General features: G+C 46.1%; 1 pseudogene; it reads right to left on the bottom strand.

The window, feature by feature from the left end:
* LOC123039723 (receptor kinase-like protein Xa21) overlaps positions 1-12,590 on the bottom strand; it is a 40,963-nt pseudogene extending 28,373 nt beyond the window's left edge.
* Between the last annotated feature and the right edge of the window lie 8,177 nt (positions 12,591-20,767).

The raw sequence follows: 20,767 nt of genomic DNA, 5'->3' as shown, positions 1-20,767 counted from the left end.
CGGACACACCATAACGTTGTGGTGTTCCAGGTGGTGTGAACTGTGAAACTATTCCACATTGTTTTATATGAAGGCCAAACTCGTAACTCAAATATTATCCTCCACGATCAGATCGTAGAAACTTTATTTTCTTGTTACGATGATTCTCCACTTCACTCTGAAATTCTTTGAACTTTTCAAATGTTTCAGACTTGTGTTTCATCAAGTAGATATAGTCATATCTGCTCAATTCATCTTGTGAAGGTCAGAAAATAACGATACCCGCCACGAGCATCAACACTCATTGGACTGCATACATCGGTATGTATTATTTCCAATAAGTCAATAGCTCGTTCCATTGTTCCGGAGAACAGAGTTTTAGTCATCTTGCCCAAAAGGCACGGTTCGCAAGCATCAAATGATTCATAACCAAGTGATTCCGAAAATCCATCTTTATGGAGTTTCTTCATGCGCTTTACACCGATATGACCCAAACGGCAGTGCCACAAATAAGTTGCACTATCATTATTAACTTTGTATCTTTTGGCATCAGTATTATGATTATGTGTATCACTACTATCGAGATCCAATAAACTATTTTCATTGGATGTATGACCATTGTCGGTGTCAAAACCGGCGGATCTCGGGTAGGGGGTCCCAAGCAGTGCGTCTTAGGATCAATGGTAACAGGAGGCAAGGGACACGATGTTTTACCCAGGTTCGGGCCCTCTTGATGGAGGGAAAACCCTACGTCCTGCTTGATTAATATTGATGATGTGTGTTACAAGAGTGGATCTACCACGAGATCAAGGAGGCTAAACCCTAGAAGCTAGCCTATGGTATGATTGTTGTTGTATATCTATCGACTAGCCTGGCCCTGGTTTATATAATGCACCACAGGCCTAGGATAACAAGAGTCCTAGCCGAATACGCCGGTGGGGGAGGAGTCCTTGTCTTGATCGCCAACCTTGTTGATTCTTCCTTGTATGCGGCAGCTGTTCGGACTGGCCCATGAGTATACGGCCATGGGGGTCCTCGGCCCAATCCAACTGATCGGGAGATGACGCGTTGAGTACCCCCTAGTCCAGGACACCGTCAGTAGCCCCCTGAACCGGTCTTCAAGTTAGGGACGCTCCTCGATTCTTCCGAACTATTCTTCATCTTCGGTTGCCGGTCTTGAAAACTGGTTCAACAAATCTTCTCATCTTCTATCTTGAGGATCGCCGAAATGCATTCGACGAGTTTACGAGTTGGGTATCCGAGGAGCCCCTTTAAGTTTACGGCCTTTATCAATGCCTTGTTATTTTTATGCGATGCCTCGGGTTTGAAGTTGTTCCCGGATGGCAACGTCCTCTTGCGTCCGAGCTCCAACGCCGGACTGCATTCGAGGTATCTTTTGCAGCCGAGCACCAATGCCGGACTGCTTCCCAGCCCTAACGCCGGACTATGTATCCGAGCTCCAACGCCGGACTGTATCCGAGCTCCAACGCCGGACTATGTATCCGAGCTCCAACGCCGGACTTTATCCGAGGTGTCATAAATCACCTTGGTTCAAAGAAGTTTGAAGGAGTTTAACCGAGCTTAATGCCAGAAATGCCCTCTAAGGAGCCATCCACTTGTATCCGAGCTATATGTCGAACTGCTTCCAAGGTGGTTAAGCACCTCGGTCATGGGCTGATTTTTGGTCAATGTTTTTTATTGATGTAATTTATTCTCTGACGAGATATATAGCCAGTAGCCCTCAAGGTATGTATCGGTCTAAAACCCGAGATGCACCTGAAGGATGACATAAGACCGCTGATCCCCGTAGCCGCTGAGACTCAAGTTGATTTGCAAAATCGGTCTGAGGATCAAGTCCTAGCTCGGCAGAATACTTCGGGACACAAAAAGCGGCGTGCTCAGTCCTCGAGACTCAGGTTGGGTGCGGCCGACCAACCTGAGGATCAAAATCTCCTCGGAAACTATATTGCACTTAACATTTTTTGCATAGAACAAGCAATGCAGTAGCCCCCGAGACACTGGTCGGGTGGCAACACCAGATCAGGGGATCATTGTGCCCGTTTAATATTTGTAAATAATAAGCCCAAAGCCCAGTAGCCCCCGAGCCTTAATGCGGGCACGGGTGGCCGAATTAAGGATCAATATCCATAGTAAAATCACAAATTATGTGTAATGACTCAATGTATGCAAGTACTTTATGTCATTAATGCTCGGATCCGCATTGTACAAAACTTTGTTGACCGACCATCGGCTTCCACCTCCTCGGCCAATAGCCGATGACTGTTTGTCCTTCTTTATAAAGCCTTTATGAGGGCAAATATTTACAACAAACAAGGCAATCTGGCCATACGGTTTTATAAACAAAGGTACGCGGAGAGACATGTTATATTGCTGTTTAACAGAAGAAATGTCTTCCAGAGAAAATAGTCCCGCTATCGGTTCCTTTCTTTGGGTTGTCATGCTAAGCATGATCATGAAACCTCTGCTCCAATGTAAGAGCAAAATATCGAGGATTTAGTTTGGGAGGCCAGTTAATAGCCCCCGATAGTGTTCGGCGACAGTCGAGGTCAAGCGGGAAACACTTCGGCCAATGAATGGCCCGTCATTTAATATAGTCATCGGATCACTGACCAGTTTACACCTATTGTGACAGTCAGTTTTCGGCTTTCTCCACTGAGGTGCTTGACCCTGCAAGCTGGAAGCACAATCGCAGTGGTTCTCCCTTTGCACACCTAGCCGAACAAAGCGGAACGTAGGAGGCAAGCGCGGGAGCCGGGCAACCCAACTATTGACCGAAGACACAATTCGAAACTGATGCATATATAGCAATATCCGAGAATGTTTTTGCCGAATCTCAAAAAGGTGTCCGACGTTGCACTACGAGACTTGTGCTGAAAACACACAAATAGTTAAAAGTGCCAAAAGCTTGGAAAACCAAAAAACATCAGTGAAAACATGACGTTCGAACAAGATCAAGTGTTCGGTGCCAATCCGAAAATTGGACTTTAGAAAAAAATGCTTCTGCCGTGCTTTAACTTTGCAACGACTAAGAAGAAAAACACTTAGTATGAAATGGCTCAAATAAACATAAGAATCCCCAAGCGACTTGGGTAAAAGTTGACTATAAAATGTAAGGTGACATGTAGAATGCCTTCTAGCCGGATTGTAGATCGTTTGTCGTAGCGGACATTTTTGCTTCAACCTCTGGACCCAATAGTCCGGAGTGTGTCCGAATACCCTCGCGGTTATAAAAACCGGGACATGCGTGGAGACCAGGCGTAGGGGTCATTAGTGCTTTATCAGACAAGTGCCCAACTAGTTATGTTATATTACATGGTTAGTAAGAAACATCTTTCAGGGAGAATAGTTCCGTTAGGGGTTCCTTTCCCTGGGAGGCATGCCCTAAAGTGCATGTCCGGACTGCGAAAAGAGCAGAAAAACATCTGGGGGCAGGTAAATAAATATGTAAGAAATCATCTTTTAGTTCACCGACCGAGTATTCCCTTAAGAACGCTAGCTTTCGGCTTCACCCAGTCTGAGGTACACATCCGGCTGACCCGGCAGTAACAATCGTAGAGGTGCTCCCTTTACCACCTAGCCGAACAATCGGGAACGTAGGGGTAAGCACAGGAGCCAGGCAACCCAGCTTGGCCAAAACTTAAGTCATATCGATGCATATAATGGTGAATAAAAGGTACATGCGGAAGTGTGACACATGTGTTGGGCATAAAGCCCGTATTAATAAGCTTCTGTTAAAGAAGCCCCCAGGTATAATGAGCGCGGGTGGCGCGTCAAGTATGTGCAAACAAAGTTCGGACAAGAAAAATTTTTACACGCAACTTTTTTTTAAAAAAAAAGTATAATGCTTGGTCGAACCGAACACAAGTTAGAAATTTAAAACTTTGAGCATGAAGGCAACTTAGCTGGTTAATGTGTTCGGTATTGACGACGCGGTCCGAGCTTGATGCGGGACAAGGTTCCATCCCCCAAGCCGGTCCCGAGGTGGCGGAGCAAAGAGCTCGGCACGTCGAAGTGGTGACATAGCACGGTCGATGCAGACCGGCGGAGTGACGCCGAAGTCCCCGGATCATTTTCCTGTGCACAAAAAATAGTGCACACGGGAGATGATAGTAATAATGATAATTAAAGAAAATCGTTGCATAATGAATAATTTATGCAAAGTGAGTAATAAAAGAAATATGGCATGGCGCCGAGGTCGATGTCGATGCAGGGCGTTGGCGTGATGCGGTAAAGGCGTGGCAAAGCCTGAATTCACAGGTCGGTCCGTGCTCCGGATGCGGCGTTCGCCGGACTATGTACGGAGACTGACCGAACCATCATGCGACCGTCGTTAATGCGGCCACCATTTGATAGACCTGTGAACATATGATGGACAAACCAGAATAATAATTCCTTGGGAAAAATGAACCCAAACAAGCAAAAAATAATAGGGATTGATAGCACCTGGTTTATCTGTTGTAGCAGTCCGAAGGAAGGTGGTTCCCAAAATTGGGACTCGCTCCGCACACCCATTGCCTGATGGGTGATAAAACGATGGCATGGTAATGCTGGTAAAGGTTGGCTCGCCGAGGCAAAGCCCTCGGACCAGCTAACGTGACGGAGCTGGTCGGCTAGTGACGCCGAAGAGTCTGGAGTAGGTTGATGAAGAGATGGCGAAGCCCCCGGTCCAGCCGAGATATTGAAGTAGGTCGGCGTGATGGACAGCAGCTTGAAGAAGCAATAGTGCGGCCCTGCCGATGCAGGTCGTGACGTGGTCGATGCCGGCTTGATGAAGCGACCGTGCGGCGATGCCGATATTCCCGCTCCGTGTAATCCGTGGGGCGGCGATGTTGACGATGATTTGTCCTTCGCGATGCCGGACTCTTGATCGGCTTGCCAAGATGATGATCCGAAGGAGTTGAGCTCGGCTCAACAAAGTGACGACGTGTCTAGCGCAGGTCGGCAGCCGTGGAGCAATATTGCCGGACTGGTTTGACACCAGCAATGATGTTGAAGATCATGTTCAAAAGATCTTAAGGTTAGTGGGATGTGTTTAGGAACAATACACAATATCCCATACAAAACTTCCTTCAAAAAGGATGTCTGAAATCCCGTTCATAAAAAAGATGAATTCGGGTCGGATTCGTTCTCGCGCAGAAAATGGATCCGAAAAGTGATGCACTAATCGGAAGGTTCCCGGTGTTCTGACGGTCGGATCGAGCTGAAATTTGGAGGGGTGGTAGATATAGGAATTCCGCAGCCGATCAACGGTTGGATCTTCCAAAGGACATCCGAGCTAGAAGCTGGACACCAAGCCCTAAACTCGTCCAGATTCCCGTCCAGATTTGACAGGGCTCCGGTATATCGTGGATTGCAAGAGATTCCTCCATCGGAACTCGACGAAATTTTCCAGGGTTGTTGTAGACTCAATTCCGCACAATTCCACCAAAGCGATCGTCAAAGCGATACTCGAGGAGGTGGTGGCGGCGGATACAAGTTTGCTGTCCAGAAAAACAGCACGGTCGCCTGAGGGCAATGTTGACGTTGAGCCCCCGAGCTCCATGGATGACTCCTCCATGATCTTGATAGAGATCGGAGTTGGTGTTGATGAAGGCCTTCATCCGAACATGACGATCGGAGGTAGGGCGCAGTCCTTGGTCAAGCCAAGGTGACCAGCCGAGCTGGCGATGAAGAAGCCGACGTCGCAGTTGACCTACAGTCGAGCCATTGATCCTTTCGCCGAAACTATTCCACATTGTTTTATATGAAGGCCAAACTCGTAACTCAAATATTATCCTCCACGATCAGATCGTAGAAACTTTATTTTCTTGTTACGATGATTCTCCACTTCACTCTGAAATTCTTTGAACTTTTCAAATGTTTCAGACTTGTGTTTCATCAAGTAGATATAGTCATATCTGCTCAATTCATCTTGTGAAGGTCAGAAAATAACGATACCCGCCACGAGCATCAACACTCATTGGACTGCATACATCGGTATGTATTATTTCCAATAAGTCACTAGCTCGTTCCATTGTTCCGGAGAACAGAGTTTTAGTCATCTTGCCCAAAAGGCACGGTTCGCAAGCATCAAATGATTCATAACCAAGTGATTCCGAAAATCCATCTTTATGGAGTTTCTTCATGCGCTTTACACCGATATGACCCAAACGGCAGTGCCACAAATAAGTTGCACTATCATTATTAACTTTGTATCTTTTGGCATCAGTATTATGATTATGTGTATCACTACTATCGAGATCCAATAAACTATTTTCATTGGATGTATGACCATTGTCGGTGTCAAAACCGGCGGATCTCGGGTAGGGGGTCCCAAGCAGTGCGTCTTAGGATCAATGGTAACAGGAGGCAAGGGACACGATGTTTTACCCAGGTTCGGGCCCTCTTGATGGAGGGAAAACCCTACGTCCTGCTTGATTAATATTGATGATGTGTGTTACAAGAGTGGATCTACCACGAGATCAAGGAGGCTAAACCCTAGAAGCTAGCCTATGGTATGATTGTTGTTGTATATCTATCGACTAGCCTGGCCCTGGTTTATATAATGCACCAGAGGCCTAGGATAACAAGAGTCCTAGCCGAATACGCCGGTGGGGGAGGAGTCCTTGTCTTGATCGCCAAGTCTTGTTGATTCTTCCTTGTATGCGGCAGCTGTCCGGACTGGCCCATGAGTATACGGCCATGGGGGTCCTCGGCCCAATCCAACTGATCGGGAGACGACGCGTTGAGTACCCCCTAGTCCAGGACACCGTCAACCATCGAAGGTTTTATTCATGTAAATAAAATAACAATTATTCTCGGCTTTAAATGAATAACCGTTTTGCAATAAACATGATCAAATCATATTTATGCTCAACGCAAACGCCAAATAACATTTATTTAGGTTTAACACTAATCCCGAAAGTATAGGGAGTGTGCGATGATCATATCAATCTTGGAACCACTTCCAACACACATCGTCACTTCACCCTCAACTAGTTTCTGTTAATTCTGTAACTCCTGCTTTGAGTTACTAATCTTAGCAACCGAACAAGTATCAAATACTCAGAAGCTACTATAAACACTAGTAAGGTACACATCAATAACCTGTATATCAAATATACCCTTGTTCACTTTGCCATCCTTCTTATCCACCAAATATTCAGGGCATTTCCGCTTCCAGTGACCATTTCTTTTGCAGTAGAAGCACTTAGTTTCAGGCTTTGGTCCAGCTTTGGGCTTCTTCACGGGAGTGACAACTTGCTTGCCATTCTACTAGAAGTTCCTATTTCTTTCCCTTTGCCATTTTCTTGAAACTAGTGATCTTGTCAACCATCAACACTTGATGCTCTTTCTTGATTTCTACCTTCGTCGATTTCAACATCACGAAGAGCTCGGGAATCGCTTTCGTCATCCCTTGCATACTATAGTTCATCACAAAGTTCTACTAACTTATTGATGGTGACTAGAGAACTCTGTCAATCACTATCTTATCTGGAATATTAACTCCCACTTGATTCAAGCGATTGTAGTACTCAGACAATCTAAGTACTTGCTCACTAGTTGAGCAATTCTCCTCCATCTTTTAGCCATAGAACTTGTTGGTGACTTCATATCTCTCAACTCGGGTATTTGCTGGAAATATTAACTTCAATTCCTGGAACATCTCATATGGTCCATGGCGATCAAAGCGTCTTTGAAGTCCCGATTCTAAACCGTTAAGCATGGTGCACTAAACTATCAAGTAGTCATCATATTGAGCTAGCCAAACGTTCATAATGTCTGCATATGCTCCTGCAATAGGTCTGTCACCTAGCGGTGCATTAAGGACATAATTCTTCTATGCAGCAATGAGGATAAACCTCAGATCACGGATCCAATCCGCATCATTGCTACTAACATCTTTCAACATAATTTTCTCTAGGAACATATCAAAATAAACATATGAAAGCAACAACGCAAGCTATTGATCTACAACATAATTTGCAAAATACTACCAGGACTAAGTTCATGATAAATTTAAGTTCAATTAATCATATTACTTAAGAACTCCCACTTAGATAGACATCCCTCTAATCCTCTAAGTGATTACGTGATCCATATCAACTACACCATGTCCGATCGTCACGTGAGATGGAGTAGTTTTAACGGTGAACATCAATATGTTGATCATATCTACTATATGATTCACGCTCGACCTTTCGGTCTCCGTGTTCCGAGGCCATATCTGTATATGCTAGGCTCGTCAAGTTTAACCTGAGTATTCCGCGTGTGCAACTGTTTTGCACCCGTTATATTTGAACGTAGAGCCTATCACACCCAATCATCACGTGGTGTCTCAGCACGAAGAACTTTCACAACGGTGCATAATCAGGGAGAACACTTCTTGATAATTAGTGCGAGATCATCTTAAAATGCTACCATCAAACAAAACAGAATAAGATGTATAACAGATAAACATCATATGCAATCAAAATATGTGACATGATATGGACATGATCATCTTGCGCCTTTGATCTCCATCTCCAAAGTACTGTCATGATCTCTATCATTACCGGCACGACACCATGATCTTCATCATCTTGATCTATATCAATGTGTTGTCACATGGTCGTCTCGCCAACTATTGCTCTTGCAACTATTGCTGTCGCATAGCGATAAAGTAAAGCAATTATTTGGCACTTGCATCTTATGCAACAAAGAGACAACCATAGGGCTTCTGCCAGTTGCCGATAACTTCAACAAAGCATGATCATCTCATACAAAAACTTATATCTCATCACGTCTTGACCATATCACATCACAACATGCCCTGCAAAAACAAGTTAGACGTCCTCTACTTTGTTGTTGCAAGTTTTACGTGGCTGCTACGGGCTGAGCAAGAACCATTCTTACCTACGCATCAAAACCACAACGATAGTTCGTCAAGTTAGTGATGTTTTAACCTTCGCAAGGACCGGGCATAGCCACACTCGATTCAGCTAAAGTTGGAGAAACAGACACCCGCTAGTCACCTGTGTGCAAAGCACGGCGGTAAACCAGTCTCGCGTAAGCATACGCGTAATGTCGGTCCGGGCCGCTTCATCCAACAATACCGCCGAACCAAAGTATGACATGCTGGTAAGCAGAATGACTTGTATCGCCCACAACTCACTTGTGTTCTACTCGTGCATATAACATCAACGCATAAAACCTAGGCTCGGATGCCATTGTTGGGGAACGTAGTAATTTCAAAAATTTCCTACGCACATGCAAAATCATGGTGATGGCATAGCAACGAGAGGGGAGAGTGATGTCCACGTACCCTCGTAGACCGTAAGCGGAAGCGTTATGACAACGCGGTTGATGTAGTCGTACGTCTTCACGATCCGACCGATCCAAGTACCGAACGTACGACACCTCCGAGTTCAGCACACGTTCAGCTCGATGACGATCCCCGGGCTCCGATCCAGCAAAGCTTCGGGGATGAGTTCCGTCAGCACGACGGCGTGGTGACGATGATGATGCTCTACCGGCGCAGGGCTTCGCCTAAACTCCGCGACGATATGACCGAGGTGGAATATGGTGGGGGGCACCGCACACAGCTAAGGAACGATCCGTAGATCAAATTGTGTGTCATGGGGTGCCCCCATGCCCCCGTATATAAAGGAGGGAGGGGGGAGGCCGGCCGGCCCTTATGGTCGCGCCAAGGAAGAGGAGTCCTCCTCCTAGTAGTAGGACTCCCCCTTTCCTACTCCTACTAGGAGGGGGAAGGAAGGGGGAGAGGGGGGAAGGAAAGAGGGGGGTGCCCCCCCTCCTAGTCCAATTCGGACCAGAGGGAGAGGGGGCGCGTGGCCCACCCTGGCCGCCCCTCTCTCTTTCCACCAAGGCCCATGTGGCCCATTATCTCTCCCGGGGGGTTCCGGTAACCCTCCGACACTCCGGTTGTCTCCGAAAACGTCCGGAACACTTCCGGTGTCCGAATATAGTCATCCAATATATCAATCTTTATGTCTCGACCATTTCGAGACTCCTCATCATGTCCGTGATCTCATCCGGGACTCCGAACAAACTTCGGTACATCAAAACTTATAAACTCATAATAAAACTGTCATCGTAACGTTAAGCGTGCGGACCCTACGGGTTCGAGAACTATGTAGACATGACCTAGATCTATTCTCGGTCAATAACCAATAGCGGAACCTGGATGCCCATATTGGTTCCTACATATTCTACGAAGATCTTTATCGGTCAAACCGCATAACAACATACGTTGTTCCCTTTGTCATCGGTATGTTACTTGCCCGAGATTTGATCGTCGGTATCCAATACCTAGTTCAATCTCGTTACCGGCAAGTCTCTTTACTCGTTACGTAATGCATCATTCCGTAACTAACTCATTAGCTACATTGCTTGCAAGGCTTATAGTGATGTGCATTACCGAGAGGGCCCAAAGATACCTCTCCGACAATCGGAGTGACAAAACCTAATCTCGAAATACGCCAACCCAACATGTAACTTTGGAGACACCTGTAGTACTCCTTTATAATCACCCAGTTACGTTGTGACGTTTGGTAGCACCCAAAGTGTTCCTCCGGTAAATGGGAGTTGCATAATCTCATAGTTCCAGGAACATGTATAAGTCATGAAGAAAGCAATAGCAATATACTAAACGATCAAGTGCTAGGCTAACGGAATGGGTCATGTCAATCACATCATTCTCCTAATGATGTGATCCCATTAATCAAATGACAACACATGTCTATGGTTAGGAAACATAACCATCTTTGATTAATGAGCTAGTCAAGTAGAGGCATACTAGTGACTATATGTTTGTCTATGTATTCACACATGTATCATGTTTTCGGTTAATACAATTCTAGCATGAATAATAAACATTTATCATGATATAAGGAAATAAATAATAACTTTATTATTGCCTCTAGGGAATATTTCCTTCAATATGAACATGTATAAGTCATGAAGAAAGCAATAGCAACATACTAAATGATCAAGTGCTAAGCTAACGGAATGGGTCAAGTCAATCACATCATTCTCCTAATGATGTAATCCCGTTAATCAAATGACAACTCATGTCTATGGTTAGGAAACTTAACCATCTTTGATTAATGAGCTAGTCAAGTAGAGGCATACTAGTGACACTATGTTTGTCTATGTATTCACACATGTATTATGTTTCCGGTTAATACAATTCTAACATGAATAATAAACATTTATCATGAAATAAGGAAATAAATAATAACTTTATTATTTCCTCTAGGGCATATTTCGTTCACCATCACGAATCAAGCCTAGTAACACTACCTTTAAAGGTGTGATACCACGAGTGGAGGCCCGTTGTACGGGATCAATCACACCGGAGGGAAAGTACTAAAGCCGCATAGTCTGATTGCCTAGTTCACTCCGCAAGACGCCTCCTATATCGGACCAAGACGTTGGATTAAGTGATGTCATGCGTTCCCGGACACCCCTGTAATATCTACGTGGGGGTTGAAGTCGACGACTGGTAAACTTTCAGTCATATAAACAACATAATAGGAGGATAAATTATATCATAAATATCATACACCATGAGTTCGTTACATGACACTGACAAACTGTACTCAACTACTCAAAGTTGACGTCCTTCGAACACTGCCCTTCCACAATGCGGGCAACCTCAAGGACCTCATCAAAGTACTTCTTCGGCCGCCAGTGCTCTTTCCCTTTAGGCGGCCCTGCGTTAGCAATCTCGGTGGCCTTCATCTTTGCCCACTGCACCTTGACACGGGCAAAGGCCATCCGGGCACCTTCAATGCAGGACGACCGCTTGAGGGCATCGATCCGAAGGAGCGCTTCCACTAGCCTCATCACGAGTCTGAAGTGACTATTAGGGATGGAGTTGTCCGGCCACAAGCGGACTATAACATCCTTCATAGCCAGTCTGGCCACCCTGTGCAGCTCGGACAACTACTTCAGCTGGTCGCTTAGGGGCACGGGAAGTTCTAGCACAAGGTAGTGCGACTAGAATAACTTCTCCGTGGAACTCCCCTCTTCGGCTCGGAAGAATGCGGCGGCATCCGAAATACTCACTACAAGAAATCTGTTAATCCATGACGGATTTGTGGTGACGTTCCCAAAATCCGTCACAGAGATCGTCATAGATCAGCAAGATGCGAATGGCACCCCAAAACACTAGCCCTTAACGACGGACATCGATAGCCGTCACGAAAATCGTCATGAATCAACAAGATGCGCTCGTTTTTCCTTTCTTTATGCACCATCCGATCCGTCATGGATGGCTCCTTATGATGTGTCGTTTGTGCCTCCTTATTTGGTTCACTTGTCAGCCGGTCAACATTATATTATATAGAAGTTGGAAAGAAAACATTATATAGAAGTTGGAACGAAAGGGGGGGGGGGCGGAACTTTAACAGAGCACGCGGCGATGCAAAATTTCGAGAAGCCAACGCGGCAGGGTGGAAAATTTTCGACCTAGCCCTTTTTAACTCCACGGCCACACACACACCTAACCCTAGTTCCCATCCTCTCCTCCCGTTCCCTCGGCCGCCGCCACTCCACCAATATCCATCTGCCCGCTCCACGCCGGTGCCGGCGCCGGCGCAGAACATGCCTTACCTCTCCCGATCCACCACTCCCCTCTCTTCTCCGCTCTATATGCCTCAGCCACCTCCTCATCTTCCCCCCCCCCGCCATGGCCACGAGCCCATACACCCCGGTCCAGATCACGGCCTCGATCTGCGGCGGTAGTAGTGGCAGCGAGACCGACTGTTGTGGCTGGACGACGGTCGACGTCGTCCATTACCTCCCGTCGCACATCAATCTGCCTTCTTCGGTCGTACTCGAGCAGCGTACGTGCCGTGGTGAACCCCATGATGCGCTGGCCATCTCAACCAGATCCAGGCCGATGAGAAGGCCAAGGTGGAGGGCTGCAACCGGATTTGGAAGTCGCTAATGTCCCGTGCGGCAGCCACGGATCCATCTTCGGTCAATGCCGAGCACTGGCGAGGTACAGGTGGCGCCGCTGGCACGGATGCAGTGTACAGGGGCGCCGACGCCACGAAGATGGCCACTGGCACGGATGCAGTGTATAGGGGCGCCGACGCCACGAAGATGGCCACTGGCTTCTTCCGGCCGCGCTGCAGCGATGGGCGCCGCCTCCTCGGCTTTGCCCCAGTCCTCCCGCCCTGCAATTAGGTGCTGCTGCTCGTAGCCATCTCGGTGGGTGAGTTTGTCCCCTTGAAGCTCTGATCTTACCTGCTGCAGGGTTAGTAGATTGGTGGGTGGAACATTTGTATTCTTTCAAAATTTGTTGGTGATGTCAGTCTTTATCTGCTTAGTTATTTCTACGTACATGTGTACTAGATAGGTTCTGGGTATATGTCCACTAGATATGTTCTGTTTCTTTGTACTCTGGAATTGGAAGATATGTTGTATTAGCAAATGCAAGTCTGTATGTCATGGTCCTGTCATCGATCTGCAGGCATAAGTCCTTGTCATGTTGTTTGTCCATGTGTCCTATATATCCACTCTTCTTCCTTGCATATGAGGAGGGGTTCGTCAATATGAATTTCATGTCTGGCTCTGCTTGGATTTAGATTGGCCTGGTATTGGATTTAGATTGTTTTGCGTGCATTAATTGGCATGTTATTGGATTTGAGTGCATTAAATTTGCCCTGATATTATATTCATATTGTTTGAGTACACATTTCCCTGGTAATTAGATTCAGATCTCATGTATATGTGTTGAGTAATGTTACTGATCCAAGGGATGCTCTTATGCAATGGTCCTCATGTGTTAGGCTGTAGTATATTTTCTGGTTATCTTACTCCTGTATGCTGGTTATTTTAGTGCTTAAATGGATGGTGTGGCAAACTATGCTTCATATGGCATTTTCATTGAATTAATGTGATTGCACTGTTTCACAGTTCAGGAATGGCTTTCTTGGAGATTGGTGTTGCAGCATTTCTACTTGAAGGAAATGAAGCCAGTGGTCATGATCTCTTCAGCGCAGAACTTAATTTGTTATCTTTGAAGCTATAGGAAGTATTGATGAACTGCTCAAGGTATGTTACTGCTCAGTCTTTATGATGTAGCCAGATTTTTTGTGATTTTGTGATGTACTTGCATGCTTCATTCTTAATTCAGATATATTGTGTTGCCGATCCTTCCCTCGCTGGGCGTGCCCTAAGATACACGACGTGCTCTTAATTAAGATATACTGTATCGGAGTATGAATCTGTTGTGTGAGAAGCCTGATTTGTTTAGCATCAGGGCATACCAATTCATTCATTAATTTGACATATATGTTCTGTTCAGCATGATAATGGTAGATTTGGCATGTGGAAACTCCATGTCTGCGTAGATGTTTTTTTAGCACGAACTGACAGTAGGCATCGCCTTCTGACTTTATATTATCACCAAAATGTATACAAGATTTTTACATTGTGGTTTCCAAGATGGTGTCTCCTAGTCTCTAAACTAGCCCAGGAGGTTGGCAAGAGTCAACGAGACACAGCGAGGATAAGTTAATTGCTAGGTTACAGAGTTGGAGAATCTCTCCACAAAATGGACTAGAGGGTTAACCCTGTGAGCTACTAGTGCAAAGTCCTTGAATCTCTCTCTCTCCATGCTTCATGGGAGTTGGGGGGGGGGGGTATCCTTTTGAATATTTTCCCGTTGCGCTCTTTCTAGATGCTCCATGCCGACGTTATAAATATTTCCATGAACATTTGGCCAGTCCACCCCCTTTTTCCCATCTGAAGTAGGTGTAGCCCTGAACTATTCAGTATATTATCAACACTGTGACAATAGTATTCCCAGTGCTAGAATGCATGGATACTTCATGGAACCCGCGTATCCTTATTGGATCCATTTTAAAATTGTTTGAGTGAAATATAGAAGAACCAAACAATTCACATTCTGTTCTTGAACTCATTGCAGGTGCATCTCTCTAGCTTTTTAAACAATTGATTTGTAAAAGGTAAAAGGACTAAGATTCACGCAGCTACGCCGCAGGTAATTGTCCATCTTCCACAGGGAAAGTATTTCTTCTATTGATCATAATATTCAATGGAGCTTGGAGCATGGTAATTAATATGTATCATTTTATATCTAACTTGACTTTTCCATGGAGTAATCCAACCAAAGGTTTTAACTAAAAAGTGATTGTGGTGGCTCTACATGTATCCACATAAATATTAACAAAATAAAAATTATCACATTAATTAAAAAGGATTAATCTCAAGATTCATGATGTAGTCCATCAAGACTATATGTCGTTCGTATAACACGTTCCTGTAACATGTTCCTATAACAAAAGTATTTGATGTAACATGATAATTGTAGTTTAGAGACCATTGTTCGTATAGAAACCTGAGCTTGCTTGCTTCTACAATTAACTTTCAAGATGTAATTGTCCATTAGTGAGCATGGTCATTGGAAAACGTCTTTCTACTTATAAACTAACTGAAGAATATTATATTTTTTTAGAAATAAAATGAAGAATAATTAATATGTGAAACAAGAGCTCACACGGACCATGCTGTTGGGAGATGCGCAGTGCTTGGACATGTTAAATTTTTAGGCTGTCTTAACGTTTGTGAATGCGCAGGCAATGTCGACCATGGGTTGAGGCTAGACTTTGCTGGATAAGGTTCTCCCTCGGATAATGACGGCATGGATGGCCGGATCTTTGTCCAGTGAGCACAATCGATGGCCGAATATGCATCCAGCGAGCGCCAAGCCGGGTGGTGGTGGCTGCAGAATTAGCATAGGGGTTTGTAGATTTTAGTTTCTTGTGTTTTGCTAGTCCATACGGATGAATTATTTGGAAATATATGTAATTTTAAGGTTTTGTGTAAAAAAACCTGCTTGTGTTTATGATTTTTTTCTTTTAGTTAATGACATGAGTTTATATTTTTGAGAAAATAGAATTTCCATGGGCCATGAGAAATGAGATGGGCTAGTCGGGATTGAAACTAGTGGGCGTTGGATGTATTGAAACATTAATGGGCCTACATTTTAATTGGGCTGATTACTACATTGGTGTTGGTCTTGGATTGAGCTAAAATTTAATGGGTCGAAAATCATATTGGGCTGATTACTTCACGGGCCGCCATGTCAGATCCAGGTCAGATGCTGATGTGGCAGACAAGTTAACGTCGTTATGAGCACATCAGTTTAGTATTCCATGACGGTCAAGAACCGTCATGGTCCGTGACGGTTCTTGATGATCCGTCATGGAGCGTACCATGTTCAAATTATGACGCGATATACATGACGGATTTCAGGTCCGTCACGTATGCCCTCTCATGACAATTTTGCGCATGTCCATGACGGATTAGAACTGTCATGTATTAACAGATTTCTTGTAGTGACTCCCCGGCAGATCAGCAAAGGCGCCTCGAAAACTCCAAACTCGGGTCAGTAAAATATATCTCTTACTACTATATCTACTCTGCGTGATAAAGGCCTTACCAGCCACAATGTGCTTCGCCTCTTGTATCTCCTGGCGAGCGCCCTGGGCATCAACCCGGGCCTCCTTCAGGTTCTCAAGAGCTTTGGCAGGTTCGGAGGCTTGCTCCGAACTATTCTGCTCCAAGGACTCGCCCCTTGCGATGGCGTCCTTGAGCTCCTGTTCTACTTCTCCCACTCGCGCCTCATGTTTTTGGTGGGTGGTTTTCTCTTCCTCTAGAGCCTTGGCCACCTTGTCCGCGGACACCTTCCTCACCTTTGCCTACTTCTTGGATTTGGCAAGGGCGATCTTGAGGGACTCAACCTCGGCTGCGCTAACTGCGAGTATAATCACAACATCCTTAGTTAGTTTCAAACCGACTACACACGAATATAATTTTCAGATATACTGAAATACCGCATACCTTGGGTTTCGTCGAACCGCTTGTTGGTACGGTTGAGTTCCTCATCAGATAGTCGAAGCTTCCGATTGAGCTCGGCAATTTCTGCGGCCTGGGTAGTAGTCACCAGCTTCGAAGCCTGTCAAAAACAAACACAGTGCATTATCTACTTGTTGATGATCCTCTATTCGGTTTGTTCTAATCCGGACAGAGTGTCAGGGGATACTGTCTACACATGGGCTTTGCCTCACACATATATACATAGAATACTTATGAAGAATATTACGCCACTTACCTTGAAGCCTATCAGTAGGATGTGGAAGGCTTCGGTTAGTCCGCTCTTCACAGACTGAACCTTCTTCATAGCCGCACCAATAAGGGTACAGTGTTCCTCTACGATGGAGGCACGTTCCAGTGCCTCCCGCATAGTGTCAGCAGCCTCCGGATTGACAGAGGCCGTCGACGGAGCTCCTGCTCCTCCACCCTCCTTCGAAAGAGGATGTTGATCTGATCTCGGTGACGTACTTGTCTCCGGGACGGTGTTCAGCGAGGGCCCGGACTGCTGAAGTCCTCCACCCTTGATGGTTGTGGGGGTCACCGTGCCCCGCTCTACAACGTCTGAGGTGTTGTCCTCGGGCGCCTTCCGTACCGTCTCATCCACCCCTCCCCGGACAGGAGATGGCTTTGGGATGACACCTCGGTGTCCTCCATGGCAGGGGGGAGAGGGCACGAGATGGGTCGTTACTCTCCTCCTCGCCAGGGGCTAAAGAGTTCCCCATCGAAGAAGAGGGGATCGGGACCTCGCGCGGAGGGCTGAAAAGCATAAAGGAAATTGAGCATGAAAAAGGCAGGTTAAAGAGATAATCAAACGAGTGAGTTTCTAATACTTACGTCTCGGCTAGGGGCTTCTCCCTTTGGACCCGCTATGGGTTGTGTTCAGAATCCATGTCTGAACTGTCCGAGAGGATCACTCGCCCTTTCTTCGGTGTCGCCCCCTCCATGTTCTTGGGGGCTGTCCTTCTCCCCCTCCTCGTCTTGAGGGGGGGTCGTTCTCCGCCTCCTCATCATCATCCTCCTCCTCTTCTTCGTCCTCGTCTCCCTCGCGGGAGGAGACGGGCTCGGCCTCTCCGGACACTGCTTTGGGAGGGCCTTTGCGTCGGGGCCCGTTCTTGGGCCCATTGCTCTTTTTCTTGGCCTTCTTCTCCAGCAACTGATAAGGCGCCGGAACCAGCATCTCCTCCAGCTGAGGAGTGACTGGGTTTTTGGCCAGTGGAGCCGGACACTTGATCCGCTCTGACTTCTTGGTCAAACCCTGCAACGAAAGACGGGTTGATGAGTTCGGTATAAACCGAATATATATATATATATATATATATATATGTGTGTGTGTGTGTGTGTGTGTGTGTGTGTGTGTGTGTGTGTGTGTGTGTGTGTGTGTGTGTGTGTGTGTGTATAACTAGATATGTCTTTGGAGATATCGGATACTTACTGGAGAGGCCGGATACGCGACGTTGATGCCGATGTCTTCGATCTCCATGGGCCAGCTGCTCTTTTGCGCCTTGAAAGCAGTTTCCACATTCCCTCGTGTGTGGTGCCGAGGAAGTGCTGCAGCGTCCATGGAACGTCCGACTTGAACTCTCATATGGGGAAAGCCCAGCGCTGGCAGGGGAGAATGCGGCGGACGAGCATGATATGAACCACGTTGGTTAGACCAACGTTCTTTCCCAACACGTTGGTAATGCGCGTCTGCAGCGTCAACACCTCCGTCTGGGACCCCTAGTCAAGGCCCTTCGCGTTCTAGGAGGTGAGCCTCATGGGGGGTCCGGATCTGAACTCCGAAATGGCCCCCCAGTTAGGGCAGCGTGGCTCGGTGATGTAGAACCACTCCTATTACCAGATCTTCACGGTCTCCACAATGGCCCCCTTTCGCCAAGTGGTGTTCGACAGGTTGCTAATAATAGCTCCGCCGCATTCCGCGTGTTGCCCGTCGACCATGTTCGGCTTCACATTGAAGACCTTGAGGCATAGGCCGAAGTGTGGGCGGACGCGGAGGAGAGCCTCACACACGACTATGAACGCCGATATGTGGAGAAATGAGTTCAGGGCTAGATTGTGGAAATCTAGCCCGTAGTAGTACATAAGTCCACAGACGAACGGGTGGAGTGGAAAACCTAAGCCTCTAAGGAAGTGGGGAAGGAAGACGACCCATTTGCCGGGCTCTGGAGTGGCAAGGACTTGACCTTCAGAGGGAAGCCAGTGCTTAATATCAGCGACGAGGTACCCCACACTCCGGAGATCTTTTATGTCCTTCTCCGTCATGGAGGAGGCCTCCCACTTTCCCTTGGAGTTAACTCCGGCCATGGTCGGGGTAGGTGGTGGTGGTGGAGAGAAAGACATAGACTTTGCGGGTGCAGAGAGCTTGGGAGATTGGAAGGCTGAGGAGATGTGAAGGCGTGGGGAGGAAAGTGGGTTCCCTTGCGCTCTTATAGGCAGTAAAAATACCAACCGCCCCCCACTCGTGCCTTGAATCTCGCCTATTCCCAATGAAGGCGTGCGCCACAAACGGTTGGATTACCCAAATATCATTGATATGCAATCCCGTATTAAGTGGGCATGATCTCTATTTTGACAGGACGTGCCAATGGGGCGTGGCCTCGAAATACGAAACGCGGGGCGTGAAAACGGTTCAAAATGCCGAAGGGTCAAGTTTGACGCTTCATCGAAAAAAGTTGCCAGTAAAAGATATTATTCTTATTTTTGATCTTGCCTTCCTGGCTAAGGGTTGTGTTTATTATGTCGGATACAATTCTTTTATAGAGGAAAGCCGATGTGTATTCTTTAAGGAACCCGCCTTGCAATGTCGAAGACTATCTGAGCGCCGAATATATCATCATTGAAGATTAGTTCAGGGGCTACTATGGGAGTCCTAGATAAAGGGGTCCTCGGGTGTCCGGTCTATTGATGTGGGCCGGACTGATGGGCCGTCAAGATACAAGACAAAAGGTTATCTCTCGTCTCCGGTGGGGACCCTCACATGCGTTGATGGCAAGTATAGGTGTTCGAATATGTTATTCCATTCTATAAAACCAACTTTGTACAACCCTAGGCCCCTTCGGTGTCTATATACACCGGGGGGTTAGATCGGAGGCAGGATCACAACATTGCTAGGCTAGCTATCTAGGGTTAGGCGAATCGATCTTGAGGTAGATCTACACTTGTAAGTTGTAACCGTTATACCCTCGAATATAATCAAGCAGGAGTAGGATTTTTACCTCCATTAAGAGGGCCCGAACCTGAGTAAACATTGTGTCCCTTTTCCATAGTTACCATTGGTCCTCATACGCATAGCTTGGGCCCCCCTACCCGAGATCTGCCGGTTTTGACACCGACAACATTCCTCAACAAAATCCTGCAGGGAGTCTGGGAAGGATACTTTGATGCTGGGAACTAAAGAGGAGCACAACCTCGTTGGAACTGAGGTGATGTCTGTTGAATTTGTGGAGTTATTCCAGTAATACAATCAAATGGCCCTCGACAAACAACTCGTGACTTGCTACTGTCTGTAAGTATTTCTTCTGTAATTAAGTCTCTATAGCTCAGCTCTTTCATTGCATGTATATATAATTATCCTCATTATATTATGCAGATTGAAGATCGTCGAATGCAAAAAAGCACAAATCTATGACATTGGGTTCAGTAACCCAAATACCATAAATGAATGGTCGGTTAAAAATAGAGTCAAAGATACTGAGAAAAACATGCTACAATCCTTACTTCGAAATCAAAACAAAGGGAAAATACTCCTTCCTTACAACTTCAAGTGAGTGTTACTGTCTTGTGCATATTCGGTTGCGCTTACTCGAGATTATAGTAATGTAAAATTGATGAGTTATGCATGCGTGCACAGATTTCACTTTATTCTGCTAGAGAT

Source organism: Triticum aestivum, chromosome 2B (genome assembly GCF_018294505.1).
Source record: "Triticum aestivum cultivar Chinese Spring chromosome 2B, IWGSC CS RefSeq v2.1, whole genome shotgun sequence".
NCBI classification, from domain to species: Eukaryota; Viridiplantae; Streptophyta; class Magnoliopsida; order Poales; family Poaceae; genus Triticum; species Triticum aestivum.
The sequence above is the reverse complement of the archived record's forward strand: the minus strand, read 5'-3'. Positions and strand labels throughout refer to the sequence as shown.